The sequence below is a fragment of the Chinchilla lanigera genome, unplaced genomic scaffold (genome assembly GCF_000276665.1).
Source record: "Chinchilla lanigera isolate Chin_1 unplaced genomic scaffold, ChiLan1.0 scaffold00019, whole genome shotgun sequence".
In the NCBI taxonomy this organism is placed as follows: domain Eukaryota; kingdom Metazoa; phylum Chordata; class Mammalia; order Rodentia; family Chinchillidae; genus Chinchilla; species Chinchilla lanigera.
Genome location: NW_004955420.1, coordinates 19,898,942 through 19,914,476, shown reverse-complemented (window position 1 = coordinate 19,914,476; position 15,535 = coordinate 19,898,942). Strand labels below are relative to the sequence as shown.

At 40.1% G+C, this 15,535-nt stretch overlaps 1 long non-coding RNA gene across 1 annotated transcript; it reads right to left on the bottom strand.

Annotated features, from left to right (window-relative positions):
* Window positions 1–6,015: 6,015 nt before the first annotated feature.
* On the bottom strand, window positions 6,016–8,598 carry LOC106148316. Its single transcript, XR_001233656.1, has 3 exons — window positions 8,521–8,598; window positions 7,667–7,819; window positions 6,016–6,087 (listed from the first exon to the last, which is right to left on the bottom strand). It is a non-coding gene; the product is annotated as an uncharacterized LOC106148316 (long non-coding RNA).
* Between the last annotated feature and the right edge of the window lie 6,937 nt (window positions 8,599–15,535).

The window sequence follows — 15,535 nt, the reverse complement described above, 5'->3', positions numbered from 1 at the left end:
TATTACCTCCATTCTCTTTGTGTCTCCTGGAATTTTGTGAAGTATTATGATTTTCATTTTACCTAGAATAAAACTGAGGCCCAGAGACTTTGAAAAACCTGATCTCAATCACGGAACTAAAGAGTCAGGGCTGTAGATAAAAAGCAGAGATGCCCTCGCACTGTACCTCTATACTCTCTTACTTTGCTCATGTGATCTTCATAAAACACTCCATGTCCTTTCAGGTCTCGGGAGAAGGGAACTGTTGTGTCTTGCCTGTTGTCTTCCCTAGTCATATCTGAGCACTGTATCAACAGTGCTTTACTGTTTCCTGTGTAATAAGACACATTACACCATAGCCTGATGGTATTCTGAGTGTCTTTCTCATGTGTATGTGATCTTTGAAGATCTGCAATTTTACTTAACTCATCTGTGAGTGCCCAGCACCCAGCCCAGAGCCTGGGATATAGTAGGTGTTTATCAGTTTGATGCTGAGTACCTTCAGGCTTGTAAACTAAATGTTTTTGAACGCCTTTGTGCCTCTAATAGTCCAGTCTGTCCTTCTAGTCCCTGCTTAGGACCTATCATGATGTATCCATCTCTTTTGAATCTCTATAGAATCATAATCTCTCAGCCATATTCTAGAGCATACATATGTTCTTTTGCAACCTGTATGGTTCTTTAGGAGAATGACTGCATCTGAGTGTCCAAGGAGTCCTTTTTTGGACCTGGGTCAGTTCTAGATAGAGTGGGTGTATTGTTAAATGCCTGTGCCTACGCTCAAATGGTTGCCAGCAGTTTGGTAAGAGCTGGTGAGACAGGTTGATAGCAGAGCCCAAGGTACTTTGGCAGAGACTTAATTGGTAAGAGATAGAAGAACCTGATGGCCAGGAGCCCAGCCTCTCCCTGGTCGATCAGTATGCCCCTTTCACAATCGCTGAAACTGTGTGTCACTGATGCCATAGCACATGGGAAATTCCTTGAAGACAGACAATAGATCTCTGAAATGATGGAGCTGTGGGGCAAAGAGTTGCCCCTGCAACTTGTTTGTGCAAAGAAACGCAACCTAGAGGATCCTTATCAGAAAAAGGCAAAGGCAAAGGGCTGTCTGTGAACTAGCTGGATTAGAATAGGAATAAACCAGGAAGCTGGAACACAGAGCTAGTTAGCAATTGGTGAGCCACGAACTTAGCATGCTCCACTGAAGGAGGAAGACAGTGATTAAATTTAACTTATTCAAGCATGTGATCTCCAATTACATAAAGCTTTCAGCTTTTTTGAAGAAACAATTCCACTATTGGAGATATATTTTAAGAAAATAAAGATTTGGCAAAAAGAAAACAGAAAAGCGGTGTTATTGATAACAAATAAATTGGAGGTAAATTAGCTATCTCCCAATGATATTTTAGAGCCAATATAAATTATAATATGCAATGTATAGTAACATTTTAAAGTCATTCAAATATGTTGCTATTCAGACCCCCTTGGTATCACTCACTGTGTGATGCTTAAGAGAAAGATCAGGATGCAAACTCCTATTTGTATGCATGTCCAACACTGTGGCAAAAACATGCTTTTTTGAAAAAGACAGGAAAGAATGAAAATAGATGATTTGCAAAGATAGTAAGCTTGTGGGTGGCTTTTTATTTCCATAATCATGGTATTATGTTTTTGTATAATTTAAAAAAAAACTTATGTTAATCTGAAACTTAAAAGAATAACACCTTAACAAAAGAAGTATTTCAGAGAGGAGTCATTTCAGAGAGGTTTAACACTAGCCACACTTCCTTTCATAACTTCCTCTTCCAGCATGGGTCCAGTTTAGGAGCCTGTTACCAGTAACAAGTTCAAAATTGCATATGTGAAAGACAGAAGCACATTGGACAGATAGCTGTAGATATGGGTACAGATATAGACTTAGATATGATTTCCCTTGAAAGTTAGATCTCTCATATATCAAATGCCTAATGCAAAATTATGCCTATACATGAAGAGTGGAGAGGATAATGAATATATGGATTTAAATGTCCTTCCAAATGCATGAGTGCTTGCTAATCAGGGTAGATCATGCTTAAAAGATTCATGTGGAAAAAAGTTCTGGTCTCCTTTTCAGATGTTTCCCAGATACCTGGACGACACCTATCTCTTCCAGAATTCCATGTTACTTGCTTCCATGAGTAAGTCTTGTAAAACATTTTAGCAATTAGAAAATATAGACATCTTTCAGCTCGCATAAGACTAGCAGTCTGATTTCCATAAATATTGAAGTCAATAATGCAAAGACAATCATCAATAAAAGCCCCCAAACATTTCCACATCCTTGAAGACCTAGACATCTATCTGGCAGTCCTGTTCCTCTATCTGTTGGAGACAAGCAGTAGCTCTTTCCTGGGTATCTCATACATCCATTTGCCTGAGAGAATAGCAAAAGAAATTGTTAATAAAGTTACTATAGTAACACTTCTATGAAAAAATGAACCATACATTTTATACATCTTTTTCCACTTTCTAGCATTGTTATGAATCACTGTACTAGTCGCTATCTGGTCACTGGGACAAATACCTGACACTCACAACTTAAAGGAGAGATTTATTTTACTTCACAGTTTCAGTGGATTCAGTCCATGCTCAGCTCCAAGGCAGAAACAGCATGGCGGAATGACATGGTGGAGGAGAGCTTGCTCACTGAATGGCAGGCAGGAAGCAGTGAGAGAAGAGCGAAACTGAGAATGAGAATACACCCTTGTAAGTCCCCACTTCCAAACGTTAGATCTTTGAGGTTATAAGTCACGTATGATAAAGTATTACTATCACAGAAAATAACTATAGATATCGATTAATTACATCATTGCTATTTGCACCAGCTTTTAAAGCATTAGTGGCCAAAGTATTTCTTAGTGCCCCCATTTTATAGGAAAAAAGCTGTAATCTTTGTAACAAAACCTGAAAATAGTAGTATGTCCCTTAGTGGCAAATTTGTTCAAATTTGTCCTTAAAATTTGATCAGTAGTCACTGGAAAAGAGAGTCTACAGCTTGAGGATTATCTTTCATATGAGTGTCCTTATAGGATAGTTTTTGGCAAATTTTGAAATAGATGAATAAAACTGAAAATTGGTTGTTTTTAGTTTTCCCCTTAAAAGATGTAGTTTTTAATGTTTTACAAGTAGCGTAAAACCTATGAAATTAATTTTCACATCCTGACTTTTTCTTTGGTATAGTTCCATGACATGCATAACTATTGTTAGTTGTTTACTGCAGCTTCTGTCCCTGGAGTAAGCTAGTTAAATTGAGCAATGAAATTTTATTTTATTACTTTTTATTTGTCTTACATGTTTGAGATATGTCAATACCACCCATTCCAAATAATTTCTACTAGATCCAGAAATTTTCTTTTTTATTCCAGAGAAGAATTTGATCCACTAGTGCTACAAAAAGCATTATTATGTTTGGCTAAATGTTATTATTTTAAAAACTTCATACTAACATTCAAGCATTTTCTCTGTGTACGGTCTATACAAACCATCCACAGCTTCTGGATGAGAAGTATCAAAATGCATTTTCAACACGGTATTTTCAACTTACAGTGCATTTATCAGGATGTAACTTATGTCAAGTAAGTTGAGAGCAGCTTATATCACCAATTCTGGCTTTTATTTTCTCAGTTCACATGGTCAGACATGGGATTCTCTGTGTGCAGTTCATTGTGCTTATTTGTATCATTTCAATTTCAGTGAATTCAGCCAGCCACTTCTTTATTTTTCTCTGCAGACTTCTTATCTAGAGGCCTCCCATGCTTTTCCATTTCTCTTTTTCTTTCCATTTCTTTTTTTTCTTCTTTAAGAGAAAAGGCCAGTTTAGGTGCATTTTCCCCCTATTTTTAATATCATCTACACTTATTCTTGTTTCAGTGATCACAAAATGTGCTCTTCAATGTGATAGGCAGTGAGCACATGAAGTATTTCAATTTAAGTGAGCTGAAATTAAGCAAAAGTCCTGTTCCTTAGCTGAGTTGCACATACTCAGTAGACACATGTCTAGTGGTTATAGTTTGGACAGCACAAATGCAGAACATTTCTAGGGTGGCAGAAAATTCTGTTGGAGGATACTGGTTTAAAGGAGGGGACAAATTGTCATTGTGCTGGAGGTATATATTTGAATAGATTTTCATCAAAAATGTAAATAAAAGCAAATGCAAAAAATTGCAAATTAGATTCACTTTCATATACAGTTTTGAAAACATTTCTGAAAAATATTTTAAATTTTCAAATTATTAATTAAAATTCAAAAGAAAACTGTAAATATGACTAATAGATAACATTTTAAATCACAATCATCTGAGGAAAGCTTTTTTCAATTTGTTTTTGAAGATTTAATTAAATCTCATTTAGTTATTTCTTTCAATAAATTAGATACTTAACAATGCCAGCTTTTAATGGCCACTTAGTTGAAAATGGGAATATATGTCATACATGTTATAGAGATTACGCCTTAACCCATGTATATGCAAATTTAGGAGTAATATAGATTGTTTAATTTTGTGAAGCTTCCCTCAGCTGCCCATGTGGAACATTTGGAAAGTCATGCTAAATCATGACTACCTCCAGATTCATGCATCAGAACATAAAAAGGTATAAGAAAATGGGCTCTCAGGACTACTTTGCTATAAGCATCTTTCATTTATGCTATGTGAGATGAAACATTGAACCGGTGAATTAACAGGTTAACCACTGCTTTACTTATGGCCACTAAGTGCTCTAACTATTCAAATCTTTCCTATTTTCCAAAGCATTATCCCCCTCCAGAATCTGTACGTGGCATAGCCCTCAAACATTCAGAACACTCAAGCATGCATAGGTGACTAACGCTTCTGGGACAAACCACCTGAAGATCTGAGGGGCTGAATGGTGTCTATTACGAAAGCAGTTGTGTGGGGTCAGGGATCTAGACTTGCCAAATCTGAGTACCAGATCACGAAAGCGAGACATAGCCACATCCTTTTCTGGCTTTTGTGTTTGTGTTTGTATTTGTGATATGCAGTGGTATCTAGCTTCAGGGAGTAAAGCATGTGACCCAAAGCAGGGAGCCCTCTTGCCCGCATCACTGAGCCATATAGTCGAGTCACAGGAAAGTGTTAAGTAACAGGGCTAGGCAGAGCCAGTTAGACAGACCTGAAACGCACACAGTGAAACACTTCTATGTGCTACAAATAGATTGTGTTTTGCGCTTGCTTTACCTCCCCTCAAAAGCCCGATGAACAGTTGCAATTATCTTTTGATCCCGTCTTACAGTGGGCACTCCGAGGCTGCAGAAGAGTTAAATAAGTTGCTCAAGACAGCACAGATCATGAGAGGTAGGCACACGTTTCAAAACAGGGACTTGGTGAAACCAGAGTTCCCTCTGTAACCCCTCTGCCAAAATGGGTGCATGGTGGGTGGAAGGGTTCTAGATTCCCAGAGCCGGTCACCTAGGGGGCACTCTTCCTGGGAACCTGTAGATGCTGAATGCTGCCTTATTTTACAGCTAAAGAAAGGACTGAGGTGGATGAGAAGAGGCATGAGTGTGAGGCCTGCCAGCAGGAGGGTGGTTGTGGAAGAGCTGCCGCACCGCAGCCACATTTCTCCCCTGCTCAGAAACCTTCACTGGTTCCCTGGTGCCCTCAGGATGGGCCGCATTCCTTGGCATAGTGTTAAGGATACTCTCAGTTCTGCCCCAACCACCTATTGAGCATATCTCCTTCTTCCCACCAACCTCCAGCATCACCTCAGTTTTAGTCTCAAACTCTACAGTCTCAGAAAACAATACTGTCTTGAATCTTTCCTGTCTTTGAATATGCCATTCCTCTCTCCAGACTGCTCTCTTTCTTCCTGTCCGTCGAAAGATAATTCACAATTCAAATGTCACCTCTGCACTTGTTCCTGGACCCCACCAGGGTTGGCCAGACCCTCCTCTGAAACTTCAGAGCTTCCTTCGGACTTCGCTTTGAGCCCCAACCTCCCAGCAGACTATAGCGTTTGTCTACACATTCACTTTCTTACCACAGTGAGCTTCTACGGCAGCCTTGACCTCTGCATTCTTTCAGGGCCCTCCTTGTGATCCAAGAACAATCCCTAAAATATAGCAGATTCTTCATAAATGTTGAGTATTTAAAGAATGAAGAAAGCAGAGGCAAGGGGAGGTGACCTTGAGGGCTTGGTTTTCTGGGAGCATACTTTGCCCTTAAGCACCCCCAGCCCCCTTTGAGCAACATGCCATCCATGGCATTGAGCCATAATCTGGGGCCATTGTACCCACAGGAGTTTGGGGTGGGGCTGGTGTGAAAACAAACAGGGAAGACAAAAACAAGGGGTGTGGGTGTGTTGAAACCTTGAAAATATTCTATTCCCTGGTGCTCAAGCTTGTCCCGCCTCCTTGGTCAGGTGACCCTGTGCTCTGAGAGGATCGATGGATCCCAGGTACTGGGCTTTTGGAGCAGAGCCAGGGAGCAATGGGGAGACAAAGGAGATGTGAAATTGATTTCCTTGTTTAGCTTTTCTCTTTATGTGTGTGTTTGTCTTTCCAGAAAGAAGAGGCTCTGTCCACGCTCTCCTTTAACTACCTAGTTATTTTGACACCTTGGGCTCTTGCATCACCGCAATGCATTGTTTTGTCAAGGACACCACATTGGGGTGTTTCTAAGCTTAGGGAGAAACAACTGACAGGAGACAAGTTCTGACAGCCAGGAAAATGCTGGGCAGAGGAAGAGATCCAGGGTAGGGAGGGGAAGGGTGGGGAAAGAGAGAAAAAGGAAATGTTTGGTATGCTGGGAAATAAATATCTTGAGAAAGACGGCAGGAAGGTTAGCAAAATTGGGTGTCTCTGCTGGGAAGGTTTCCCAGATTGAACTTCAAGGAAGACTGTGTCCAAGCAGGAAAACAGCATGGTACAGGTCCTGGGAAGGGCACACAAAGCAAAGCTCAAGTTGTCATTCTAAGGACTTCGTTGGGCTCAGGCATATTCTTTATGCTGGACCTTCTTAGAAACAAATTCAGACTTGGAGGAATAAAAATGTTGCTGCTTTAAATACTTTTGAGACAAAAATGGAAGAGGTAATCAAAACACTCATAAGGCCCTTCATGATCTGTACCATATATATATATATATATATATTTCAGTACAAGGGATTAAATCCAGGACCTTCACATTGAGCTTCACCTGCAGTCCCTTTTGTCAATTTTTTTATTTTGAGACAGGGTCTTGCTAAGTTGCTAAGTTTCCCAGCTGGGCTCAAATTTGCAATCCTCCTGCCTCAGCCTCCCAGAGGGCTAGGATCACAGGCTTGCACCACCACACCTGGCCTTCAGAAATAGTTAATGTCCAGGATTCTGTAAACAGACATGGGTGAACAGAATATTCGTCAGCATTGGAAAATAGCCCCAGCGAAGCACAGGAAGCTCTCTAATTCTCCCCTTCCAGTGTTTTGTGTGGAGGCATCAAGAAAGCTGACATTATAGAGAAGCTGAAAGCTCCCGGTCGTGTAATCTGAGGGCATCAGAGCAAGGTTCAGTGATGTGGGCCTGGGGCAAACTCAGGAGACCTTAGATATGCTGTGGGACAATAGGAATGATTCACATGATCTGCAGAAAACAAAGATCCCTCAAATGATTTTTCACTTGCAGGGTAACTTCTGCTGTGCCCCGCCACTCTCACCTCCAATCACAGTGGTCCTTCATCATGGACAAACTCACTCCAAGGACAGGTGCTTGAGAGACTGTAGGTCCCTTCAGTAGCTCCAGCTTCGCCATCCTGGATGCCTGAAATTAGGCAATTCTCCATTGTTAACAGCAGGCTGGGTTTTCATATCTATCAGATAAAAGTAAGAAAAGACAGTAAGCAGTAATATGCACTACTTCCTGCCTACAACTGTTCAGTCAATCAACCTCTTAAAGAGTTATTTCATAGGAACTTCCTACCTGCGGAGTCAGAACCATTACCCCTATTCGAAAACTCAGGAAGTCAAGCAGAGGCTCAGAGTGTGCTAGTCACTTGTCTAAAGTCTCATGGCGGATAAGTGGGAGAGACACAATTTTCTGCCATCTTGGTGTGGCCTCAAAGCCAATCCCCTGGCTGACACCCCCGTCTCAGGGTGAGGGTGATGCTTTTTCTCTTGTCATCTTTTTCTGTCTCACGCTGTGTCAATATAACTTAAAACTTAGGTACCACAGATACACTGTATTAAAGAGAAGATCCATTGGGCCTAATGCACAGAACCATAGAATATAGTTGGACAGGACTGTAGAGATTGTTCACTGCCTCTGTCTGCAGGGAGAGAGCCTGGGGCCTGGACTATCACGTGAATCTATGTGAAAAAAGCTCTGATGTTGAGAAGTGTTTATGTCAAAGTTCTTCACTGCCTTGTACTTCTGGGACTCTGAAGTCTCTCAAATTCATTTTCCTAGAAAATGAAAAGGAAAGCTGAAATATTGTTGCATGCAGAGGACTGTTGTGAAACCTGTATGGATTCATCTACGTGAAGGATTTTGAAATTCTAAAGTGCTACATACCCGTCTGCGGCTCAGCCAAAGTCACCCAGCATCGACCCAGTCCTCACATGCAAGAATCCTGACTTCAGCTAAATATTCTTCCCACCACCTTAAGGTGCCAGAGATCCTTCATTCTGCTGCAGGTAGCTGCAGCCATTCCTCTGCCATGCACAGGACTCACAGCAGTTCACAAAGGAGTGGATGGTTGCACACATTCATCGACAGAGAAACCCGAGCATGCAGCCGCCGTCTGCGACCAGCGTGAGATGTTCTCTGGAGGAGGAAAACACACAGCACAAACTGCTGTGCTGAATGCCTGTCTTGAGCTGGGCACCTTCCAGGGAAAGCGAGTCTCTGCCCTCTAAGATCAAGTCCAGACAAAGGGAGTTTCCCAGAGGAAGTGAATCACTCAGGGAGGGTCCCTTTGATATGGCAGGAGCCAGGGCTCCCCCTGTTTCAGTCACTACAATATCAAACCTATGAAGAGCGGGAATATCTAGTTTCCTGCACCCCTACCACCTTCTTCCTGCTTTCTCCACTGATCTTTTTTCTGAGTCAACAAGGTGAGAGCCTGGACAGAGGCCTTCGCAGGACCCTGACAAACACACTCCAATGCCTCTGGCTTCTCTTGGGCCCCCACCTTCAGCATCCTCTGAACATAAATATGCCATTACCTCAATAGCCCTGAGAGAAGAAATGTGCAAAACATTCACTCCCTCCTGGAGATACCGATGTCCAGCAAGTCTGTCTTGCATCAGCATTATAAGACATTAGCAGCAAGACATCCTGATCCCCTTTCTTATACTTAGCCTCCAGGCCCTTCCAGCTCCATTGTCTGTGGGCTTTTGGGGAGAATTGTCTGAGTTTTCATCAGCTGTCATAGGCACTGGTATCTCCTAGATAGGATGTAGCATACAATAGGTATTTTGCACAACATTTATCAGTGGCTGGGAAACCAACTTATATCTCACCGAGCTTCCTAATTTTTTTTTTTAATCTTTAAAATGCCATGGTTAAATTAGATAATCTCTGAGTCACTTCCCATTTCTAAGTGATATTTTTAGGTAAGTTGAATATGCTTATGTGATCAATGGGAAAAGTAGAAATCAGCTGAAGAAAGTAGGTTGGGGTCCCCAGGATTAAGGATCTACTGATGTAGATGTGAGTTAAAAATGTGTGAGAGGTAGGAGAGGTGAGCTCAGCTAAGGAGTCCACAGCTGAGCCACAAAAACATCCTCACTGGGATGGAGAATAACAGGCAATGCTGGTCAGTGCAAAGAACCCTGATAAGCCTGTGGGGTAGGGGGAGACCTGGCTTCCTGTGCAAGTCTTGTCCTTGTTTACCTGGAAAATTCAGAGAATATGATTTCCTCTCTATGGACCTAGTGTTATAATAACTTTAATTCATAATTCCATTCTTCTACAATGTCATGAAAGGAAGATCTCTCCTCTGACAGATGTAGACAGAAAGACTAAGCCACCTGTTTACTGGGACTCTTTCTCCGTGTAGCTACTGGTGGTCAGTTTTACACTGAGGATACTTGGACAGGCCTTAGCCTTCACTCTGCACACCAGAAATGTGTAGCAACCTGAGTATATTATAGACCCGATCTGTTCTTCCTAATGTCTTTATTTGTGCTTTCTTTCACTTTGTTTTGTTAACATTTCAGGTCAGATACGTTGCATAGAGGAAACTGTAGACTCTTTGGGATGGATGAGAACTTAGAGGCTTTGATTTTCTTCCATCTTGACTTGTACATACTGAAGTTCTACACAGACATCCCCAGGGACAATGGTCTCACTGACTCCCAAGGCATGCAGTTCCATTTAGATAAGTCCTGATTATTAGAAAGTTTGCTGAAAAAAGACGACAACTCCCTTAACTAAAACAAAACTTGGTTCAGTCGGTTCACCAGCTTTTGGATCTGTTCCCCGCAAATGGCCTGGGTTTTCCCTAGGAAGATTAGCCTTCCTGGAGGTCACAGCTGCCTCTGTGCCTAGAAAAGTGTTCCCCTCCTCTGATCCTAGATCTTTGTCTTCAGATTTTAAGATTATCTTGATCATTCCAAAACCTCATAGTAATTCATTGCTTGAAAAGTAATACTTGGTTTGAGAGTTTTCCCCTCTTTTATTTTAATCATGGGATGATTAGTTGTTAAGTCTATATGCTAATTCCATACAAGTGATCAGGTTTAAGTTTTGGCTTGCTCCAAGTCTTAGGTCATACTCTGTAGTGGTGCAATGTTAGTTAAATTACTTATCCTCTGTGAGGCTCAGGTTCTTAGTCTACAGTACATGAACGGATAAAGTAAATGTGGTATTTATACACAAGGGAGTACTGCTTTGCCAAGAAGAAGGATGAATTCAGGTTATCTTGTAGGAAAACGGATGCACTTTGAGGGAATAGTGTCAAGTGAAATGAATCAGACACACAAGTCTAAATATTACATGGCTTCTCTTATGTCAGATACTCAATGTATAAACAATTTAAATTGACAATAGAAAACAGGGAACTAGATATTTTGCAAATGGGAAAGGGATCTAGAGATGGAGGGGTAGGTGAGGAAAGAAAGGAGAAGGGAAAATAAAATGAATTAAGATACGTCTACATACCAACTCTCCATGATGAATGTCATCATTAGGTACTATCACCATGTACTAACGAAAAAGAAATAAACCAAGCAGGGTCTGTGGGGTGGTTTTTCCCATAAGAAGTAGCATCAGGCAATCAAGAGGGCCTATTTTCCTTACAGTCTATCTCTGTACAGAGTGGAAATCCATCTTCTTGCTTCAGTGACCATCTTGTTGATCCTACTTCTATCCTCTGGGACCTTAGAGGATAGGGCTGAAACCCCACTTCTGCATGGCCAGCCCTTCAAGTATTTCCATTTGGCCACAACCCCTTTCCATGGCAAAAGACCTTGCCAGAGCAACTGAAGGGAGGAAAATGTATCCAGGACCTCACCACAATCTGGAAAGCAAACCAAGAAATTCTGACTTGTGCCCTGAAGTGACCACTCCAGCATCTGTCTCCAGGAATAGACGGGTGAGCCAGGCCTCTTAGAAAACTCAACTCTGGCAACACAAGACACTGAAGTGTTGAAACATGCCACTTTGATGTGGCATTAGCTCATGATATTGCTCTATTTGCTTAATTTAGAAGAAAAGCACAGCTGTTAGAAATTTTAATATAATAATAAATTTCATGGTGCACCAGAGATTTTCAAGAATTTTTCCATAAAAGCATCGCACCCAATTGTGCAACATTTAAAAAATTTTGTGTAAATCTACTTTTTCTGTTGTACAAAGGTCATGTTTTATAACAGTTTTAATAAAAGTTAACAAATACAGTGTTTTAATTTTAAGAAACTTATTTCAGTAAAAGGCACAGTACCAAGAATGATGGGATAAGTATATTTGAAAAAAGTGAAAGTATTCTGAGTATCTTCTGGGAGGATTAATAGCAACATGTTTTTTATTGTAATAATTTTAAAATATGTATATAATCACTTACTGCATTTTTGTCATAGCTAATACACTGTTTTCCAACTTTTCCATCCCTACACTATTGAATTCTTAGAAAATCAATTTACCCTGTTTAGTTGAAACATTGCTGAAACAATACACATTTTAAATAAACAAATATAGAGATTTAATTGCTATATTATTGAATGGAAATCCCTAGAAACCCACTACTTTCTTGGAATATGAGCATTATTTGATCCCTCGATTAAAAATGAAACAACCAGATGAATGTTAAAATATTATTTTCTTTGGCTGTATAGCTTGATCCATATTACATTTTCCTATCTCTGAATTATTTTCAAGCTTGGGCTGTTAGTGAATGTCAGAGGAATATTAGGAAAATTATATCAGGGATGCTTTTATCAGGCAAAAGATTTATACGATCTGAAGAGAAATCAGAGTATGGGGATGCTTTTATCAGGAAAAAAGACTAGGGACCAATCAAGAATAGCTTCAAATCATGAGGTTCTATTATTCCACTTTGTATATAATCTGTTGTTGAGACAACCTCTTCTTGGAGAAAAAAGAATGCTAATACAGGCTTGCTATTCAAATAGAGGCTTATCTGATCACACAGTTGTCAAACCTCCAGGATTTTTATTGTTATTTTCTGTGTAACACTGGAAATTTCTCTCTCACATGGTAGCTAGCCTCGTGAAGGTAGGAATAATCTAGGATCATAATCTTCTTTTCTTCTCTTACCAATCTCAGTGCACAATTCATAGATTATTTACATTCTAAAAAATCTAGAAACTGATCTTACTAATGATCTATATCTGCCTGCGGAACTTCCACATAGTGCTTGTATAATGAGTTCTAAGAACGCTCAGACATTGACACTTTCAGCTTTCTGGATCTTCAAGTAGACCTGAAATAGCTTGGGCTCTGGGCTATTTACCTCCGGTATCAAATAGCTACAGGGCAACAAAGAAATGCCATAAAATAAATTTATTTTTATGCCAAATCATAGGAGAGTTGGGAAACCCTTGTAAATGTCAGGTCTTTCCAAAAGCACAATGCTGTTATAATATTGTGGAGACTGCTGAAACTGGCCTGTTTGTGTTCTTTTCAAATATGTGCTTTAAGTCATACTGAAGTGTGAACCTGCCTCTTCCATGGGAACTGGTGTCATCTTTCCGTGAACAAGGACTGATCGTCACTGCTTCATCCCATTTCCCCATCTGGTGAAGGGTAGCTATAACTTGAAAGCCTGAGCTAAAATCTCAGACGAATATAAAATGAGCAAATAACCTCATCACATAAAATGGGCAAATGGATCTGACCAACACACTTCCCTCACTCCCCTAAAATAGGTTCTGTCTCAGCTTCTATTCATTCAGCACAGATATAATTTCCCCCAATAAGCTTCCTCTGACTCTTCACACTCCATCAATCAAGCTAGAAATAATCTCTCCATTCTCTGAATCCCCACAGCTCTTGTTTTGTCTTTTTCTTACAACGCTGAGCAATTTGCTGAATCCTGGTAAGTCATATGATAATAGCTTTACCAGAATGTTAAACTTTAAGGAATAGTGTTTATGTGTTTTCAAAATCCCTTAAAACACACTTGGCAAGAGTTGAAAAATATATGAAAGTCATCTTCTTTTCAAGTGAATGACACATTAGCTTGACACTTTCCTTTGCCCTGACTGCTTACACTTCATTAATTTGGAAATTTGAGTTCCCTAGGAAATATTTTTGGGGGCATTTTCTTGGGAGTTTTCAAAAAATTCTGAGAATGGCATGGTAGGTTATTTTTAAATATATCAACAACACGATAGAAAATAACAATAACACATGGAAAGCATTGAACTTTCCTATTCAGCAGAGAAATACACATGAAAACAAATCTGAAACACTTATATATTAAGTAGGGAATAAAAGCTTTAAGCCAATAATGAATGCGTGGAAGGCTGTGGTTAAATTGGCTAGTGGAGTTTCAAATTAATGTTTCTTTTTGTTTAGGTATATAAGTGTCATTAAGATGCCTGAGCATATTTTCCCTACTCACTTCATTCAAAGGAATTCTGGAATTCATGCAAAGATTATAATTCAATAACAGCAAAAAGCAACATACACAAAAATACTGACACTATGACACTGACAGCAAAAACACAAACAAAAAAAACTGAAAACAACTCAAAAGCCTCAAAGAAGGGTAATGGTTTTATTAATTGTAAAACATCATCAAAATTATATTATCTGGTCATTGTAATGCAAACTTTAAAAGGAAAATGCTCATTTTGTAATGTTAAGTGAAAAGAAATCTAGCCATAAAATGAAGTATGCATTATGCATGCATGATAAAAAGATGAGAAATAGATAAGAATGTGCAAAAATACAAATACTTGGGAATGGTGTGGGATTCTGGCTTGTTTTCTGTTTTAAAGCCATTACATAATCTTTTCAATGACAAACTACATTTTAAGTAATTGAAAACAAAGACTCATTAGCTGTGTCCTTGTCTAAATTCCCAGAGAACACATTATTCTGATTCATTTCTACCTCTGCTACTTGTCTTTGAGTTGGACTGGCTCCATCTTCTTCTCTGAGGTTGTGCTCCTCTAACTAGACTGGAAAAAGACGCCCATCAAATAAGGAAACAAAAGGCACAAAAGTTCAGCAGAAGCCGGGTACCAATGTTGGCAAATTGAAGAGGAATGGCTGTGATACATCACCCCCAACTTTGCAAAGGCAGATCTGGATTCTTCAATGACCACAAGTGGCCTTGATTTAACAAGCCTTGCCAATGAGGCACAATGTTCCCATCCTCAGAAATAGACCCCGGCAGAGCTTCCAGGGACCCATAAAAGTCTGCACTCTTGGAAGAATGTGACAACTCTGGCAAGCAACAGAGATTCGTCATTCTCTATATTAAGAGAATGTTCAGTTGCATCAGGCTTTTGAGCAGGGCTAACACTTTGTAAAATTTTGAGGTTGGCAAAGTGAATTTTCATCTAGCTCAAGACTCCTTCTTCTGCCTCCAGATCATCAATAAAGTGCCTCGTGTAATAGCTTACCCATTTCTTTCACATCCAGTTATGCTTCAGAACCTTGTATTAGCCCAGGGAGGTCAGTGTTATTACAACCTTGACGTTGCAGAAGAGGACACTGAGGCTCAGGGAAGTGTAATGACTCATCTAAAGGCCACCCAAGTCAATGGCAGAATAAGAACAGAAGCCCATTCCCTCTTCCGGTCAGTGTTACTTCCACTCACCAGGGACACTGTCACCTCTTCCAGCCCAGAGGAAGTGATGACTCTATGCACAGATGCACCCTGGAACTCAGTGCCCTGCCTATCATAAGGATATCTGAGTTTTACAAGCGGGCAGGTAGGAAAAGATTGTGTAACCTGCAAGAAGAGAAGTCAAGTAAGACTCCTAAGAAAACACTCAATGAGCCTGATCTGAGGGTTCTGAGGAAGTGTAAGGAAAAAAAATTAAGATCAGAAGGAGCTAAGACCTCCCACCAGCCCCTGAAGCAGGGGCATTTTCAACTGTCAAATATGTGT